The sequence below is a fragment of the Oratosquilla oratoria genome, chromosome 41 (assembly GCF_046742065.1).
Source record: "Oratosquilla oratoria isolate Oo_2021 chromosome 41, ASM4674206v1, whole genome shotgun sequence".
In the NCBI taxonomy this organism is placed as follows: Eukaryota; Metazoa; Arthropoda; class Malacostraca; order Stomatopoda; family Squillidae; genus Oratosquilla; species Oratosquilla oratoria.
The window spans coordinates 16,538,194-16,558,193 of record NC_134817.1 but is presented as its reverse complement, the minus strand read 5'-3'; the positions used below and the strand labels follow the sequence as shown (position 1 = coordinate 16,558,193).

The 20,000-nt window shown below is 37.6% G+C and overlaps 1 protein-coding gene across 1 annotated transcript in view; it reads right to left on the bottom strand.

The window, feature by feature from the left end:
- LOC143021129 (uncharacterized) overlaps positions 1-20,000 on the bottom strand; it is a 76,645-nt gene that overhangs the window by 469 nt on the left and 56,176 nt on the right. The window lies entirely within an intron of this gene.

The following is a 20,000-nucleotide window of genomic DNA, read 5'->3' as shown; positions in this document are numbered from 1 at the left end:
AAGAAGAAGAGGAGGAGGAAGAGGAGGAGGAGGAGGAGGTTGGAGGTGGTGAAGATTGGAATATACAACGAAGAAAAGACTCCTTTGGGTAGACTTCCTGTAGGAGGGAAGTCCTTCTTCAGATTCTCGAACTCAAAACGGGTGTTGTCGAACTCGAGTTCTTCGAGGACTGTAAGAACCGGAGAAGAAAAGGACGGGGAGGGAGAGGAGGAAGACGAGGGGGAAGAAGAGGTCGAGGAAGGGATGGGGGGAGAGAGTAAAGGAAGAAATGAAGAAGAATGAGAGGAAGAGAAACGGGAGGAGGAAGCTGAGGAAGAGGAAGGGGAGGAAGAAGAAGAGGAGGAAGGGGAGGAAGAAGAGGTCGAGAAAGTGGACAAGAAAGAAGAGGAGGAGAAGGAGGGAGACAAGGGAATGAGAGAAGCGGAAGGGGCCGAGGAAACTGAGGAGGAAGAAGAAGAGACGAGGGAGGAGGAGGAGGAGGAGGAGGAGGAGGAGGAGGAGGAGGATGACGGAAGATAGATTGGCGATTATGATGTAGGCAAGAGTGATGCATGTTGGGATAACACCACATTTGTGAGTTAAGAAAAGTAGTCGAAGTAATTTGTAATGAAAGTAGAAAGAAAATGAGATGAGAGTCTTGAAGCAAAGTGATGAGGGTGTTGGTAGTTGTAGATGTTGGTTCAATATATTTTTTTAATCGGCCTCCTAAATCGTTCTTTAAAAAAGCTGATGACGTCATATACTTTTACATCGTTTGTCCAATGGATGTTCTTGAATATGACCGTCGGCTGGAAGCAGCTGTCAAATCAGTACGCAGTTCATGATAATTTATCTTATGCAATGGTTTAAGAATATATATATGTATATATGTATATTTGTATACATATATTCATTAGAGAGAAATGTAGTAGTGCATTTGTAAATCATGCAGAGAACCCACAGTCAAAGTGAAAGAAAAAAATTGGAGAACATTGAATTCTATATTTCGGCTGCTAACTGTAGCCTTCTTAATTTTTATTTCACTCCGACCGTGGGTTCTCTGTGATATATATATATATATATATATATATATATATATATATATATATATATGTATATATACATATATATATATATATAAATATATATATATTTAAGGTATATATAAATGTATATGTATATATATATATATATATATATACTTATACACACACACATATATATAATACATATTGTGTGGAAGTGGAAGTACTTACAATGTGATTATTAATTATTCTATGTAAATGAGCCTTAAGATATTTCATGCAGTAATTTCAATATCATAATCAAATTCACTTTGTAATCAGCAAAGGGCTTAATCTCTTCATTACGGTGTCGTCTTGGTGATTTCATGAACTGTGTGAGGCGCCACTGTATTGAAAAGGTAAAGAACCTTACAAAGAAAGATGAAAAGGTTTGGCAGTGTTTGGTATAAAGTGACATTTTATTTTTATTTTATTTTATTTGAACCGACGATAGAAATTGTTAGATTCTATAAGCTCTCATTAACAACCATTATGTATCCTACAACCATTTAAGTGCTTCTCATTTGATAAAGTTTATTACAAAGCTAAACTCATAAACAAGCCAAAACACTTCAGAAACGATGGCCAGGCGACCAATCGCCAGGCAACCAATCACCAGGCGACCGATCGCCAGGCGACCGATCGCCAGGCGACCAATCGCCAGGCGACCAATCGCCAGGCGACCGATCGCCAGGAAACCAATCGCCAGGCGACCAATCGCCAGGCGACCGATCGCCAGGAAACCAATCGCCAGGCGACCGATCGCCAGGAAACCAATCGCCAGGCGACCAATCGCCAAGGAGAGGGGTCGATTTTTAAAACTACGACCAGTGTGTTGTCTCCACTAAAACCTTGCGCACAGTCGACCCCTTCAGAAAATTCACTCTGCCTGAGGCCATGCCGTTTCATTCAGCTGAGGGGCTTGTCCTATACTGAAGTGGTCCTCAGAACTGACATGGTGTAACGGATGTAACGTATGTTGTAACGGATGTAACGTATGTTGTAACGGAACTGTAACGGTTAGTGGTGGAAAAGTTTTCAAATAATGTGAAAATAAGAGATTGATGTGGAGGAGGAGGAAGAAGAAGAATAGGTAGAAAAGGAAATGGAAAAGGAGGAAGAGGGAAAGAAAAGAACAAGAAGGAGGAGAAATAAAATGAGTAGAAGAATAGAATGAACAAAATGCTAATGATGGTGAGGAGGAGGAAATGGGGGAGGAGGAAGAGGTGGAAGAGAAAGAAGAGAAGGAGGACGAGGAAGGGAAAGAGGAGGAGGAGGAGGAGGAGGAGGAGGAGGAGGAAGTGAAGGAAGAGGAGGACGAGAAATGAAGGAGGATGCGATAGAGGAGTAGGAGGAGGAGGAGGAGGAGGAGGAGGAGGAGGAGGAGGAAGAGAGAGCGGATGACATAGAGGATAAGAACTGTGTCAGGAAATGACTTCGTCCTGTGAGGGGGTGAGGGGGGAAAATGAGGGGTGAGGGGGGGAAATGAGGGGGTGAGGGAGATGAGACAGGGCTGTGGAGGGAATATTTCAGCCTCATTGTCTAGATAATGTGACGGATGGTTTCCGAGTTGCCCTCTGTCCGTAGGCTTAGCTGTGCCTCTCACGGAAATTATTTATTTTTTGTTTGTTTGCTTGTTTGGGTGTTTTATGATTGTAGTTTTTATTATTATCATTATTTTTTTATTTTTATCTTATTGTTATCATTATTATTATCGTCTTTATCACCATTATTATTAATATTATTTCTATTATGATGATTATCATTATTATCATATTTTTGGCGGTGTTATCATTGTAATTTGTTGGAATACTTTATGTGTGTGTGTACGTGTGTGTGTGTGTGTGTGTGTGTGTGTGTGTGTGTGTGTGTGTGTGTGTGTGTGTGTGTGTGTGTGTGTGTGTGTGTGTGTGTGTGTGTGTGTGTGTGTGTGTGTGTGTGTGTGTGTATTTTCTGGATACATGTGTACTTAGAAGAAAGTATATCATATATGTAATGATTTAAGTGACTAATCGACCAGCCAAAAAAATGGAGGAAGGGGAGAAAAGAAGGAACAGAGATAAGAATGAATTATTAGGGATAAAAAAAAAAGAAAAAATCGACATTATATTAAAGATTTTCTATCCTAGTTTCTACGATGAATGTTTCCATTTGCAGTTGGAAACCAAACGTAGACATCAACAAATATATATATATATATATATATATATATATATATATATATATATATATATATATATATATTATCATCATTATTATTGTCATTATTATTGCTTATTTATTTATTTATTTATTTTTTTTATCTATGTAAACGGCAAAAGTAGTCGGCACTTTAGTATAGGCCTACAGGGTGAGTTAAAAGTCTGTGGACAGAACTTACATAATATGCCTTTTTTCTTCGCTGTTGTTTCTTCGATTCTTTGATATTTTTCCTTTTTTTCCAAGAGGTTATTTACAAAGTTTTTTTTTCAATTTTTGAGGCGTCATTTACTACTTTTTTTTTTAATCGATGGAGCTAAGTTAGTTGTAAAAATTTCATAAAGAATATATATATATATATATATATATATATATATATATATATATATATATATATATATATATACATAATTGATAAACAAGCAAATATGTATATAAACAAATAAGTAGATCAGTATATAAATAAAGAAATGAATGAATAAATAATATGAATATATGAATCAACAGAAAGAAATAAACCGAGAATACACTTATCACACAAGTCCTCAGTTTACTTCCAGTCACGGGAAGAACGATCGTGTTTTTGATTTTCAAACGAAGCCAGAAGCGACAATAAGGAGATAAATAAAATGATGATGATGATATGGTTTAACGTCACAAACTCCCCCCCCCCTCTATCGGAAGGCTAGGACGGTGCCCCTTACAGAGGGCTTTGTAGCGTGGAGTTTAATGAACCATGACCTTGGTTCAACTTCGCCGGTGGCAGGATTCGAACCGCCATCCTCCTAACGACGCCCTAACACGCTCAGCCAGCGAGCTTTCAGATAAACAAAATAAGATAGAAAAATAGAATAAAAATACTAAAGTTCTCTTACAAGAAAAAGTTCAAAGACGGTAAAAATGTTTAAAGCTTCAGAATTAGCATAAGGCAAAATTTTCTTTATATATATTTTAAACCTTGTTATATAAAATTGAAAAAAATATTTAACACAAAATTGTCACTTACCACGGAGATATGATATCAGTAAGATTGTTTCATAAATAATCCAAAAATAGCAAAAAACTGCTTACTTAAAAAACAAAGGCTATCACATTTTTGTAAAAAAAAGAAAGAAAATATATATATATATATATATATATATATTATACACGAAAACTATTTGTAAGCTAAGAATTGCTTAATACGACTGCCCCCCCCAAAAAAAAAAAAAACCATGAGTTTTGTGTGGAATATAAAATATAAAATACAAAACGAGTAAAAATGAATACGAAGAATTACGAAATTACGAATTATGAAACATGAAAAGATATGGAGAACGATTGAATAAAAAAAAACTTAGTTGTTTTCATAAGAAAATCACGATGCAACTATTTTCAAGAGTTGAAAAAAGATAATAGAAACTATAAAACTAAAATAAGTCTGATTTCAGGAACGAAAATCATCATATTGATTTCAAGACGAATTTCTTAGATAGTACATTCTAGATATAGAATATGTTTTCATACGAAAATCACGGTGCAACTAATTTCAAGAATTGAAACAGAAACTAGAAACTAGAAAACTAGAATAAGTCTAATTTCAGAAATGAAATTCAGCATATCAATTTCGAGATTAAGCACCACTATATATTTGCATAATATTTAATGGATGTGATGCAATCTAAAGACTTGGTACAAAATCAATATACAATATAAGAAATACAAAAACGTGTATTAAAATCAAACAAACATAAAACAACTACGCAGGATAAAAATCTAGATTCAATAAAGAATATCTAGTAAATATAAAACGTGTTTCGAAATCGCAATGAACTTAGAAAACTAATTTCAAATATACAGAATTAAGAATAAACTACTAAATATATAGTTGATTAAATGAAATAATAATTAAATACATAATCCTGCAAGTTGCAATTACTTGATCATTGAAAATGGCTCATCCGGTTACCAATATAGAAAGTTACATTTTGCAGTTACTTGGTAGATAATATGATAATAGGGAAACGGTGAAGAGTAATTGCATTATCTTCAAGTAAGCGTTAAAGAATGCACATGCAGTTCTACTCGTATTACAAAAAAAAAAAAAAAAAAAAACAGTAAGTGCAACTGATTTGTGGAAAGGTAACTAGGGTGTCGACCTGCTTCAGCTTGGGGTCCACGTTCCCGGCAACGAGGTTGATGGATGGATTTGTAGGCGTGACGCTAACAACAGGTGTCGTTGAGAATAAAAAGAAAAAAAAAGAAAAAAAAGAAAAAGAAAAAAGAAAAGAAAAAGAAAACAAAGAAGAAAAAGAAAAAGAAAAAATCGCCTTAGCATTGTACCATAGGCAAGAAAAAACAATGCAACAAGTAACGCTTAGATGACGCTTTACTGCTTGAAGCTTTCATTTCTAAGAGTGAGTTGGGGTCTCCTTAGCTGAATAAAATCGCGCTGCGACAGATATGTTGAAAAATAAATCTTAAGAAACGCAGCAAAGGGGTTAACAAGACACATAGTCCTCAAACCTTCCCCACCTTCTCAACTGAATAAAATCACCTGGCGGCAGAAAGGATAGTTAAACCAAGGTCAGTGAAGGCGTTTAAGCAAATCTTGAGTCTCATGGGTCATGCGTTGAGGTTAACGACCTTTGAACGAAGAGTCTGCAAAAGAGTATCTGGAGACGCCGTCTTCGTCCTCAGAAGTCTCAGAAGAGACAATCACAGAGTAACAAACAAGGTTGACAATGTCCTGAGGTACAATGAGTTACGAGGGAAATGGTTCTATCTGACCGAAGACTGAACATAACACAACAAAATTAATTAAAGAAATTTCAAAAGGAGAAAACGAAATTTTGGATAAAAAAAAAGGGTGAGTTGGATTTGGGTCTGGCGTCCCTGAAGTGGAAGATAAACAATGGCACAAGGAAGATATGTAGGAAGGAAAACGTGTAGAGGCCTTGGTCGTGTGTGTGTGTGTGTGTGTGTGTGTGTGTGTGTGTGTGTGTGTGTGTGTGTGTGTGTGTGTGTGTGTGTGTGTGTGTGTGTAGGTGTGTGTGTATGTATGTCTGTGTGCATGTGAGAAGGTACTAATGAGGGACACGCAAACAATTATGCTCAGAAGTTACTGTCCAATACATATGAGTAAAATAGGGAAGTCAGTATTTACGTGTGCGTTGTCTGATTAAGGAATCAGGCGATCCTATCAGGGCGCAAACATACGTATGCATGAAACCTTACGACCCCGGGATTAGACCTCGGATCTCCCAAGCATGAGACGAGCGTGTTATTACTAAGCCATCCGGGGCTCGAAGTTAAAATGGGAGGACGAAGTGACAGGAGAAGTTGGCAGGAGTAACACGGATATGAGGTAGAGCAAGTGGTTGTAGGGTTCGTAGGTATTTGGATTATAAAGGTTAAACAGGATGATAAGAACATGTAGAAGGGGATTAATATAAAGAACATGTAGAGGGGGATTAATCTAAAGATTAATCTAAGGATTAGGGGCACATAAGAAACTAGAAATGAAGTCTAAGTTTAAAGATTAGAGACATTAGAAATACTAAGGAAATAAGTCTAAGGGTTTACACAGTAAGGTAGATTAACATACTAAATACTAATAGGGGATTATTAAGACAAAATATATATAAACATGTAGAGAATATTATGAAATAGAATAATGAGATACTATTATACGAAATGTGGTTTTGAGGAAGAAAATATGTAGTATCTTAGCATAAATTATTTAGAAAAAAATTACTTAGAAAAGTTATTTCATCTTAACTTAGTTATTGTAAATTAACAGTAGATTTACATTGTACGAAACCTAAATTACAGAAGACTTGGCAAAACAATATTGAATTTGTTTTATTTTGTAATTGTTAATTTAAGAATAAGGACATCTAACGAAACACCGGTAGATGGTGAGAGAAAATATGAAACTGTACCATAGCGGACAACTGAACCTGGTACAGGGTGCATAAAGTAGCTTGTTATTATTCCCGCAGCCCAAAAAAAAAAAAAAAAAAAAAAAAAAAAAAAAAAAAAAAAAAAATATATATATATATATATATATATATATATATATATATATATATATATATATATATAATATATATGTAATTACTGGGGCAGGTTCGGGTGTCCGTATTAGAACATATATTAAGTTAAAGACTCGAAAAGGCTCATGGGCTGAAGGGACATTTAAGACAAAATCAAAATTTCTTAAAGAAGAGATGAAGAAAAAAAAAAGTTGTCTTTTGTGAGCGCCTTCAGGAGTTACCACACTGTACTATTTTTCCTCCGACCTCCGATTAATTGGCAGTACCTCCCAACTCCAGAATCTTAACAATTAACAGTTTGATATGCTGGATGAAAGTTATTTTCGTCCAACTGCCTAGTGTAGGCCTTATGGTCTCCTGCAGTCTCCTTCATTCTTATGTTCTTATGTTATGTTCTTCTCGAGAACTGCGGCCGCAAATCTGGCCCCAAAAATTGGAGGAAAAATATCCCAATGTGATAGCGTCTTTAGGGGGAGAATATATGACGCAGAGAGACACAACACATCTTAACACGAGACACAAAGAACGATTCACATCACAAGGACATGATAACACTTACAGCAGCTGTAAAAGGAAATTAGATAAAAAAAATCGTGATAGAAATATATCGTTCGGGGATATGTGTGCCGTACTGTTAAATGCAAATTTCTTTTTATATAATGATTTGTTTTATCTATCTTTAAGGATACGGTTCTGTATTGGAATACATATATGTTGAATATATTAAATCCGATTTATAAAAAAAATCTAGTCTTTATATCATTTGCAAAATCTTTATTACATTTTCAGAATTGGCCTATTTATACATGGGCACAAATACCCCAATTTACGATATACATGAAACACAAAAAACGGTACATAGCATTATACTCTATTAAACTAATTCGACATTTAAGCTCCTCCCCTCCGTCTCCTCTCGAAGCACGTGATTGGTGGACGAAAGTGGGTGGAGAAGACCTAAGGCCATGATTGGCTATCTCTCCTCTTGCGTCAACCAATCACGTTCTTTGGATTATGGGACGTTGATGGTTCTTAAATGTCCAAATAAGATGAATGGAACAAATGAGGTACTAATTAAGGGATACTAATTAAGAAAAAAAATGGCAAGACAAACTATTATGTTGATATAAACAAATGGTTCTCTCTATTGGAAATAAAAAAATGAATTCTCCAATATTCGAAGGAAACGTTCCAAAATCTGGAAAACTCCAGACATCAGAAACGTTTTCTAATATTAAAGACTTACGAATTTTAGGAATCGCCAATAATAGCGAGACCTATCTGCGTCAAAAAAAAAAGCATAACACGGGGTATAACACGCAATAGACATATAACACTAATATTCTACCAAACAACACAGTGACATCACACAGACCACATAGCACATGACGATTAAGATCACATAAACAACGATGCCAGAGGTAAGCGGGTTAAGTTAACGAGCAGCCACAAGAGGAGATAAGGAGATAAAGAGGAGATAAGAGGAGAAGCATCAAGGAGATAACAGCATAGCATATCAGTGTCTTATCCCCTTCAACAGAGTAACATAAATCGTCTATCATCAGCCAGTATAAGCTTGATCAAATTCGTCACCGTCTTGAACGCGTTAGATAAGATTAACACTTTTACTATGATGACGATTCTTAAATTGAATGATTATTAACCAGAATAAAGTATGTGAGAGATGTCACTGTATCAAAAGGGATATAGAATGGACTGATAATTGATAACACTTGATAAAAGAAGAAATAGATAAAAATCAACAATCAGCACTTCGGCGAACGAAAAAAATTAAAATTAGCTTTTCGACAAGTAGACACAGATACACAAAGAGAGAAAAAAGAATGCAACATCAAACGTATCACTTGGTCTTTTGACAAATAGACACTGAAACAAACATGAAAAAAACGATACACGTAGCACTGGTTAGAGTCTTGAGTCTTGTTTCTGCGCTACAAGGTCGTAGCGAAGGAGAGGAGGCGAAGTCAGAAAGAAGAAGAAGAAGAAGGAGGACGAGGAGGATGAGGATGAGGAAGATGAAGAAAAGAGCAATGCTAAGCACAGGGCTAGTTAGAGTGTTAGTTTTTGTGCTGTGCTACAAAGCCGTGGTGAAGAAAGAACGAGGAAGATAAAGGAGAAGGATGAAAACGAGGAAGAGGAAGAGGCGTAGGAGGAGGTGGAGGAGGAAGAAAAAGAGGAGGAGGCGTAGGAGGAAGAGGAGGGGGAGGAGGAAGGACTGAGTAAAGTATGAGTCTTGTAACTGTGCTGCAAAGCCGCGGTGAAGAAAAAGAGAAGAAGGTAAAGGAGGAGGAAGAGGAGGAGGCAAGGACGAAGTAGACGCCGACGAAGACGCTGCCGAAGTCGGGGGGGGGGGGGGCAGAGGACCCACCTGGCGGGTTGGTGTCGGTGAGTCTCCGGGCTCGGGGCTGAGAATTGGCGCCTTGAAGGTGGAAACACACACGGGTCGAATTGGGGACTTCGGTCGAATTGGGGACTTCGGTATCGGGTCTTCGGGAGGGGGCGTGGTCGAACCCCTCAAGGCAAGTTTGCATATTTTTCCTTACCGTGGCCTTGTTCTTCTTGACGCCAGGTGATTCTGTTCAGTTCAGGGTTGTCCCCAAGTCAGAAGATGTCTTGGTAAGTCAGAAGATATATCGATATGTCGAGAGATGTCTCGATAAGTCGGAAGATGTCTCGATAAGTCGGAATATGTCTCGTATAAGTCGGAATATGTATCGATAAGTCAGAGTATGTCTCGGTAAGTCGGAATATGGGTCGATAAGTCAGAATATATTCTGATAAGTCGGAAAATGTTCCGATAAGTCGGAAGATGTCTCGATAAATCGGAATATGTCTCGATAAGTCGGAAAATGTCTCGATAAGTCGGAATATGTCTCGATAAGTCGGAATATGTCTCGATAAGTCGGAATATGTTTCGATAAGTCGGAATATGTGTCGGTAAGTCGGAATATATTCTGATAAGTCTGAAAATGTGTCGATAATTTGGAAGACGTTTTAATAAGTCGGAATATGGCTCAACAAGTAGAAAGAATGTTTTGATAAGTCGGAATCTGTCTCAACAAGTTGGAATCGGGAAGAACCCGTCGGCCAGAAGAACAAAGCTTCTCATATCAGGCAACACAGACTAACTTTTATTCCAGGAAGTGCAGAAACTCAACTTAACTATTCTCTAAGAAAAAGTTGAACTAACATTAAGGCGAAATCGCCTGACTGGAAGAAGCAATTGCCATAAAGCGAGTCTTAACTTTTCTCAGATTCGTTGAGATGGAGTTTAAGGGTCGGGACTTGTCTCCTGAATAGAATCGACTGGCGCAAGATGGAACAAATATGCGAACTTGTCAAAGGGGTTCTGAGACGTGTGTATAAGGATGAGGGATGATATTGGTGGGTAGTATTTGATTTTCTTAGTACAGTAGCTCACAGAAGTATCTTCACTAGGTAGTTGATGTTTGTGATGTTAGCGGAATAATAGTTGATTTATGATGGTATGATAGTTATGCTTACGATTAATGAGTTAGGAATAATAAACAAAGAAACAATAAATATTGCAAATAGTTAGATAAATACAAATATAGAAATAATAGATGAATAAAGAAGATGAGATTAATATGGATGAATAAATGAATAAACGAATAAATAATTTATAAGTAATGAATAAACAAACAAATAAATAAATGAATATACAAGTAGATAATTATGCTTACGAAAAATCAGTTAAAAACAAAGAAAAAATAAATAGAATGAGTTTAGATAAATAAATAAGAAAATAGATAAAAAAAAGACTAAATAAATAGATAAGTTTTAGGTTGTTTTACAAAGTTATCCACAGGTGAACAATAAGTCATTATATCTGAACGAAAACAGTAATTATCATTCAAAAATCATCGCTCTTTGTGTCACATCATTTCACACGAAATAGTCAGATAGTTTTGTGAGCTCTTGAACTTGAAGGGAGGGTGAAGGCTGAGTGGTGGTGGCTGGGGGCTGGGGGCTGGGGGCTGGGGGCTGGGGGTGAAGGTCACCCAGTCTAGGTTTAACTAAAGGGAAAATGACTTAACACTAATGGAACGGGAAAGAATTTTTCGCTATTTTTTTTTTCTATTTTTTTTTGCACAATTGTTTGGAAGTACGTTATCGTTGTATTTTTGAGTTGATTTTCAATTTATTAATCTTATTGTTCAAACTTAAGATTAAATTATTCGTATACTTTGTGATGCCCTAGAATAAGTCATGCAGTAAAGATAAATAGGTAAATCAATAGATAAATAGATAAATTAGTAAATGAAAATAAAAATAGGTAAAAAGGAAACATAATAGGAACAACTCAAGCATACTTAGAAAATCTAGGATTTGTTAATAATTTTCATGTTCATGCATATCACGGGCATAGAAAATGACCCCTTTTATCTAGAGTGACATTTCTAGATAATTATTCTAGCAAACACTTGACAATCTTATTCGAATTTAGGAGATCCCTTCTAGGTTTGAGTCCATTCTTCAGCTGAATAAAATAGTCTGGCGTTAGAATAAAAATAGGAATGTGTCACAATAAGAAAAAAGTGGGTTTTGTTATTTAATGTTAAGATAATTATTCAATTCAAGTTTCGCATATTTTCTCGGGATTGAAGTAGATTGTTAGTCCCAGGATGACATACAGTGCGTGTGTACAGTTGTAGAATTAAGTTCGTAGACTTATTATTATTAGTGTTATTGTTATGGTTATTGATATTATCAATATTATTATTACTACTATTACTATTATTATTATTATTATTATTGTTATTATTGTTATTATTATTATTATTATTATTATTATTATTATTATTATTATTATTATTATTATTATTATTATTATTATTATTATTATTATTATTATTATTATTATTATTATTATTATTATTATTATTATTATTATTATTTTATTATTATTATTATTATTATTATCATTATTATTATCATTATTATTGTTATTAGTATCATTCTATTTTTCTTCTTATTACCATTATCATCATTGTATTTTTTATATATATATATATATATATATATATATATATATATATATATATATATACACATTCATATATTACTATACAATTATGTACACTGGATATATGGAAATGCAAAACTCGTACAATTAATTTGAAGGTGTCCAGTGATATTTGATTTTGGTTTTATCGGCTACGAATTCAATTCTTCAAATGTACTTCTTCAGCGAATAGCAAATGGCATCTATCAGGCAGCAGGTTGGATTACACGCCAGAGTGGCGTGTTACGCAAGGGTGCGCTCAACAGGCAATGGGTGAAAATAACGCCATTTCAGCCAAAAATGTAGCCATAGTCGTTGGTGTTATGTCTGCAGAAAGGTGGCCAAAATTTGAGTTAAATTTGCAAAAAAGGTTGACAGAATTTAAGCCATATTTGCCAAAATGAGGCTAAAGATTAAGTCGTCAGCCAAAATATAAAACAAAAGCGATGATATTTTGGCCCAAAATCTGTCCAAAATGAAGCTCATGTCGGCTAAGATGTAGCCAAAATTGACTTCAAGTTGGCAGAGTTTTAGTCAAAATTGACGTGAAACACGCCAATATATAGCCAAAACTGACGCCATGCTGACCAAAACGAATCCAAAATTGGCGTTAAATCCACCCAAAAAATAAGCCAAAACTGACACTATGTTGGCCAAAGCGCAGCCAAAATTGGCGTTATATCCGCCAAAATGAACAACTCCATGACAAGGGAAATGATAATAATTCGCCAATCAACTACAAGAAACACCCTTGAGAATGAACAAAAACTCAGCAATACAAAAATAGGTCATGCATGGAATATCAAAGAATAAATAAAAAAAATAAAGAAGGACAGTAGAACAAGATGGCATTACATTCACACACACACACACACACACACACACACACACACACACACACACACACACACACACACACACACACACACACACACACACACACACACCGGTTGCGCAGTGGCAGAGTTCCTGTCAGCACTACGGCGGTACCTGGTTCGAATCCTGCCCAGTGCTGAAATAATTTCAGTATCGCTACGCTGCGAGTCGTTACTTCAATTCTCCTAGGCGGGGAGTTGGGTGTGTGTGTGCGTGTAAGGTCACATCATTACCCACAGATCGGTCTGAGCACTCTTCCGGGAGGGAAATAGCTGTCGATCACGAGTCTAACACGTGATCCAAGACCATAGTGAATCTCTCTCTCTCTCTCTCACTCTCTCTCTCTCTCTCTCTCTCTCTCTCTCTCTCTCTCTCTCTCTCTCTTTCTCTCTCTCTCTCACGCACACACACACACACACACACACACACACACACACACACACACACACACACACACACACACACACACACACACACACACACACACACACACACACACACACACACACACACACACACACACACACACACACACACACACACACACACACACACACACACACACACACACATACACAATTGGCGTTTCATGACGTCACATGTTAATGTATGACATATGATAACGCCGTGACGCCACATGTAATACCTCCATACCTTCAAGATAATGCTTATTGACATCACATAACGCGTTACGTCTTAGTACGTGTCACGTCACATGACGTCACATGGCGTTACACATGGCGTCACATGGCGTTACAAATGACGTCACACGGCGATATAAATGACGCCACATGGCGTTACAAATGACGTCATATTGTTTTACAAATGACGTCACATGGCTTTACAAATGACGTCACATGGCGTTACAAATGACGTCACATGGCGTTACAAATGACGTCACATGGAGTTACACATGACGTCACATGGCATTACACATGACGTCACAAGGCGTTACACATCACATCACACGGCGTTACATCCCGTCACACATTGTCACTCACTGTCAACCTCATCCACTTTCGTAACTTGGGAAGTTAAACAAATCAGAGGGCAAATGGCAAAAGGAAATGATCATCATCACTTCTGTGTGAGATGAGGAGAAAATCTTGAGCCTTGTTTCATAATTGTTCGTACAAAAGAAGGTTCATTCGTTCTTTGTTAGAAACTCATTTTGCTAATAGAATGAAGAAAAGGAAGAACACAAGAAAATATAACGAGTCACTCGGAAAGAAACAGCAACGCTGTGAATTTATTTCCACAGCCACGTGGATGTGTTTGTTTGTGTGCGCGTTGGTGTGTGTATTTTGCACGTCATTGTGTGTGATTATATATGTATGTTTTTGAATGAGCGTGTTTGTATGTGTGTGTGTTTGTGTGTGTGTGAATGTGTATGTTTGTGAGTTTTTATATGTATGTGTGTTTGTGTGTGTGTGTGTGCGTGTGCGTGCGTGTGTGTGTGTGTACATGTGTGTGTTTGTAAGTACTGTATGTGAATATATGTGTATGCTTATGTGCCTGTGTTTGAAAGTTCTTGTGTGTGTACGTATGTATAATGTGTATTTGTGAATATGCACTGTATGTATATGTGTATGCATTATGTGTACTTGCGTATGCGTGTGTGCTTTAATGCATGTGTTTGTACATACAGCACACACACACACACACACACACACACACACACACACACACACACACACACACACACACACACACACACACACACACACACACACACACACACACACACACACACACACACACACACACACATACACACACACACACACACACACACACACACATATATATGTATATATATATATATATATTCATATATGTATATGCATATGTGTATGTATATGTATATGTATATGTATACATACACACACACACACACACATATATATATATATATATATATATATATATATATATATATATATATATATCACTTGGACAAAATGTAATAGCACATTTGTAAAAATAATCACGAAGAACCCAGAGTCGTAATAAAAGGAAACTTAGAAGAAAGTGTAACTTCTATATTTCGGCTAATAGCTATAGCCCTCCTCAGGAAAGTACAGGTTACAAGAAATGATAGAGACATGAATACAATTGAGATGTAAATGGAGGAGAAGCAGGTGTAGCTTGACACGAGACATTCCGTCACGTAGGGAGGAGTCAGGAGAGAGGAGATATGTGGGTAGAAATGTGAGGTCAGAAGGGATGCGGGGTCAGGAGTGGTAGGGGAACGGGGTCAGGAAGGTGAAGATTTTTAACCAAATGGCTCACAGCTAGACGTGAGATTACGTTTCCAAAGGTCAATGGTCTCCGGACATAATCTCACGTCTAGCTGTGAGCCATTTGATTAAAGATCTTCACCCTCCTTCTGACTTCACACCTCTACCTATATATCCCCTCTATTCTGACTTCACCCTGCGTGACGGAATGTCTTGTGTCAAGCTATATCTGTTCCTCCTCCACTTACATCTCAATTGTATTTATGTCTCTATCATTTCTTGTAACCTGTACTTTCCTGAAGAGGGCTGTAGCTATTAGCCGAAATATAGAAGTCACATTTTCTTCTAAGTTTCCTTTTGTTCAGACTGTGGGTTCTTCGTGATTATATATATATATACACAAAAATGTATATGTCGAGTGCATACACATAACATAATAGAAATAAATAGATAACAAATAAGAAGAAGAATGCGAGCGAGCGAGAGCAGATTAGCCTTGCGGAGGCAAAAGCGAAGCGTGAGGCTCTTCGGGCCGCGCAGAGCTCAGGTACACACCTTTTTTGATACAATCGCGGAGTCACGGGTTCGGAGCTGAGCGAACTTTGCCGTCTGGTGTTGGGAGGGAGATGTTATTTGTTTATTCATTTATTCTTTTTGAGGAGGTAATCCTTAATATTGGGGATAAGTTTTTAGTTTTGGGGGAACTTTAATTTTGGGGGTAAATTTTTAGTTTTGGGGGCACTTTAATTTTGGGGGTTTGATTTATAGTGTTGGAGGTAATTCTTAGTTTTTTGGGGGTTAATTTTTTTATTTTGGGTGTTTCAAACACCGAATGAATGTGGGGTATCGCTTATCTAATGGCCCCTCACTTTTCAATATCTATTGTCAATAATGATATTGTGAAATTACTTGATCAATATTTCTATATTTAAAAGCTATGATATTTTCTATGTTTTCAATATCAAACAAGGATTTTCTTGATTTCTTTCTAGATATCATTTATTTCTTATCAGACACAATAATTATTGACGAAGTCCCTTCAGTATTGTCAATAGATATTCATAGTGATTGTGGCCCCTAAATATCTAATTAGTATATTTCACAGTTATCAAAACTCCTATCAACACAGTTAAGCATGAACATCCATAATGAGGTTTAACATTAGTTACGTCAATCTCTTAACCAACCATGCAGAGAAAACAAAGTTAAGCTTAATTCTGATGAATTTCTCATTGTTATAGTATATAAATTTTTTTAGCCATAGATTGAGATATAAGAAATCTCTTGAACAAAGATGTCTTTAGTGATAGAGAGGAGTTGTAAGGGCGTAAAAAGAGTTAGAGAGCACTCCTCTTTACAGTGGAGGGATCAACATGCGGGAGTATTTGTAGCGGAGTCAGTGAAAATTTCCTTTTTCATTAATGTTTCATGCATAAGGAGGCTTTAATTAAAAGCGATGCGGTTGTGATGGTAATTGGGGTGGTTTTAGCGTTGGGGTTGGGGTGGTGGTGGTGATTGGGGTGGTTGTAGTGTTGGGGTTAGGGTGGTGGTGGTGATTGGGGTGGTTGTAGTGTTGGGGTTGGGGTGATGGTGGTGATTGGGGTGGTTGTAGTGTTGGGGTTAGGGTGGTGGTGATTGGGGTGGTTGCATTAATAGGGTTAGGTTAGTAGTAGTGGTGGTAGGGTTAGGGAACATTTGCAGTGTTGCGGTGGTATGAGTGGCGATGATGTGGTGGCTTATGTTGGTGAGGTAGGGGGTGGTAGCTGGTAGTGGTAGGATGGTCCGTGGGGGGCGGGGGGTCTTCAAGATTCGTGGCATGGCTGAGTCACTCCTACTACGTGTTCTCCAGCTGCCGCCAGGAGATTTTATTAAACTTGAGGACACCACCCCCCTCCCTGCACATTGAAAGGGTCAAACATTACTGCTCCGCAGTGTTCCTTATAGATTCACTTATGGAAGACGCCATGCGCTTTTTATCACTATCCATATATATGTATACATATATGTATATATATATATATATATATATATATATATGTATATATATATATATATATATATATATGTATATATATATATATATTTATATATCATATGAATAGTCAAGTTTTATATACAGTTTATCATTGCAGAGGTTTTTGTCTGCTTTTTCTTTTTGTCTTAAATAATTTTATTCTTTTAAAGAGAAAAAGCGGACAAACTCTAGACAAATGTACTTGCAACAAAATTTAATCACATATGCGTGAGAGAAAATCTTTATTCACATATACAGTAATATATACTTTATACATATATATATATATATATATATATATATATATATATATATATATAAATATATTATATATGTGTATACACACACACACACACACACACACACACACACACACACACACACACACACACACACACACACACACACACACACACACACACACACACAGACACACCTCTCCTCCTTTTCTTCTTCCTCCTCCTCCTGCTCCTCCTCCTCCTTCTCCTGCTTTTCCTTCTCCCCTCGTCCTCCCCCCCTCCTCCTCTTCCTCCCCCTCCTCCTCCTCATCATCATCATCACCATCACCGTCCCCTGCTCCTGCTCCTCCTGGTCCTCCTCCTCCCTCCTCCTCCTCCTCCTTTTCCTTCTCCTCCTCCTTTTCCTCCTCCCCTCCTCTTCCTCCCCCTCCTCCTTCTCCTCTTCCTCCTCCTCGTCCTCATCACCATCACCGTCCCCTGCTTTCCTCTCCCCTCTTCCCAGCCCCTTTCCTTCCGACGCGGAAGACATCTCCGTCTGAAGGCGAACCACTTCTTTCCTCTTGGTGGCGCCACTTCTTTCCGCCTGTTGGCGCCACTCTTTTCCGCCTCCGAGTGCCACATCAGGTCACATCTCATTCTCCCCCTGGAAATTGGGTCACAATTCGCAATTGGCCACGTCCAATCTCATCTGTCGTTCCTCCCAATCCTTGTCCATAACCTGCCTTGGAGTATATTCATTTTAACTTGGCGAAGGAGGCCGGCCTTTTGCTCACGTGACTAAAAGTATAGTCTATTTACTTTAAGCTGACGAAGAGTATCTATTTTGTGTTCACGTAATTGTACTCTATTTACGCCAAGTTGGCAAGTATTGTTTTGTATGTACGCAATAGAGCCCATTTTCCATACATACATACATACATACATACATACATACATACATACATACATACATACATACATACATACACATGTTTTTTTTTTCTGTCCAGTTCAAGTGATCGTGCAGTACCGGTTCCAACTGATCTTAATCTGATTTCATATGTGAATTCCCTGTCCTACCTATAACCTCTTATTTGGTCCCCACATTCTGGAGGGTCCGTCTCCTACCTTCACCAAGGAGGTTATTTTTTTGTTTTCTCGAAGGGACTTTGAATCGTTTTTTCGGTGTCCTAAGGTAGTTTGGCTCTTCATGGCCTCGACGAAGGAAATGAAAGTTGCACAGCTTTTCTGCACCGTCTCCTTTCTCTCGTTGAGGAGAAGGATGCAATTTCCTTTGGAGAAAAATGAGAACATAAAAATAACTTTAAAATAAATTTGGCTTCTAACTAAAGGTGCCTTGCTACCATATACCAAGGGCCATCAACCTGTCTTTCGGGACGTTTTCAAGACTTATGAAATGCTGTTCTTCAGGTTCCAGGGGACAACGCCAAATGCTGAATAAAATAGTTTTGTATTGAAGAAATCCTACTTGGTTTAGGGGCCCACTGGTGGCCTCAAAGTCCATCGCCTTTACCAAGGTCCATCAACCAGCCTTTCGTGACTTTTTCAAGACTTATGAAATGCTGTTCTTCAGGTTCCAGGGGACAACGCCAAATGCTGAATAAAATCGTCTTGTATTGACGAACTTCTACTTCGTGTAGGGGCCACTGGTGGCCTCGAAGTCCATCGCCTTTGGCCATCCGGGGAACGATCTGTAACGCTATTATTAGGCCTAACCTATCCTCCGGAAGCTTTCCACCTACGCCTCTCCAGAAGTTCTCCTGAACATTGATCCGTTTGCCGGAACTGCGCTGAACGGAGTCATAACTCTGCGTTCGCGTTGGGGATGCATTTTGTTTTTCAGAGTTATTTATTTACTCTTTTTTTTCTCTCTCCTTCTCTTCTCTGTAAGGTAGATGGGAGTAACGGCTTTGAACTTTGTTTTTCGAATTTTATTTTTTTTCTGAAATTTTTCCGCGTCTCTTGCAGGGTCGTTGGGTGTAACGGTTTTTAAAGGATTTAACGAATTCCAACGAACACAATGGTTGACATTTCCGTCCCTTCGTAAAGTTGGTGAGACCGAGGTTTTTGCTTTTTTTCCCTTTATTGTTGCTGTTCTTTCTCCTCTTCCTTCACTTCTTCTTCCTCCTCTTTGACGTCATATGTGGAGAGTTTGTTGTCAGGAACGGAGAGAGAGAGAGAGAGAGAGAGAGAGAGAGAGAGAGAGAGAGAGAGAGAGAGAGAGAGAGAGAGACAGAGAGAGAAAGACAGAAAGGGAGAGGCAGAAAGAGAACGAGAGAAAGAGACAGAAAGACAAAGAAAGAGA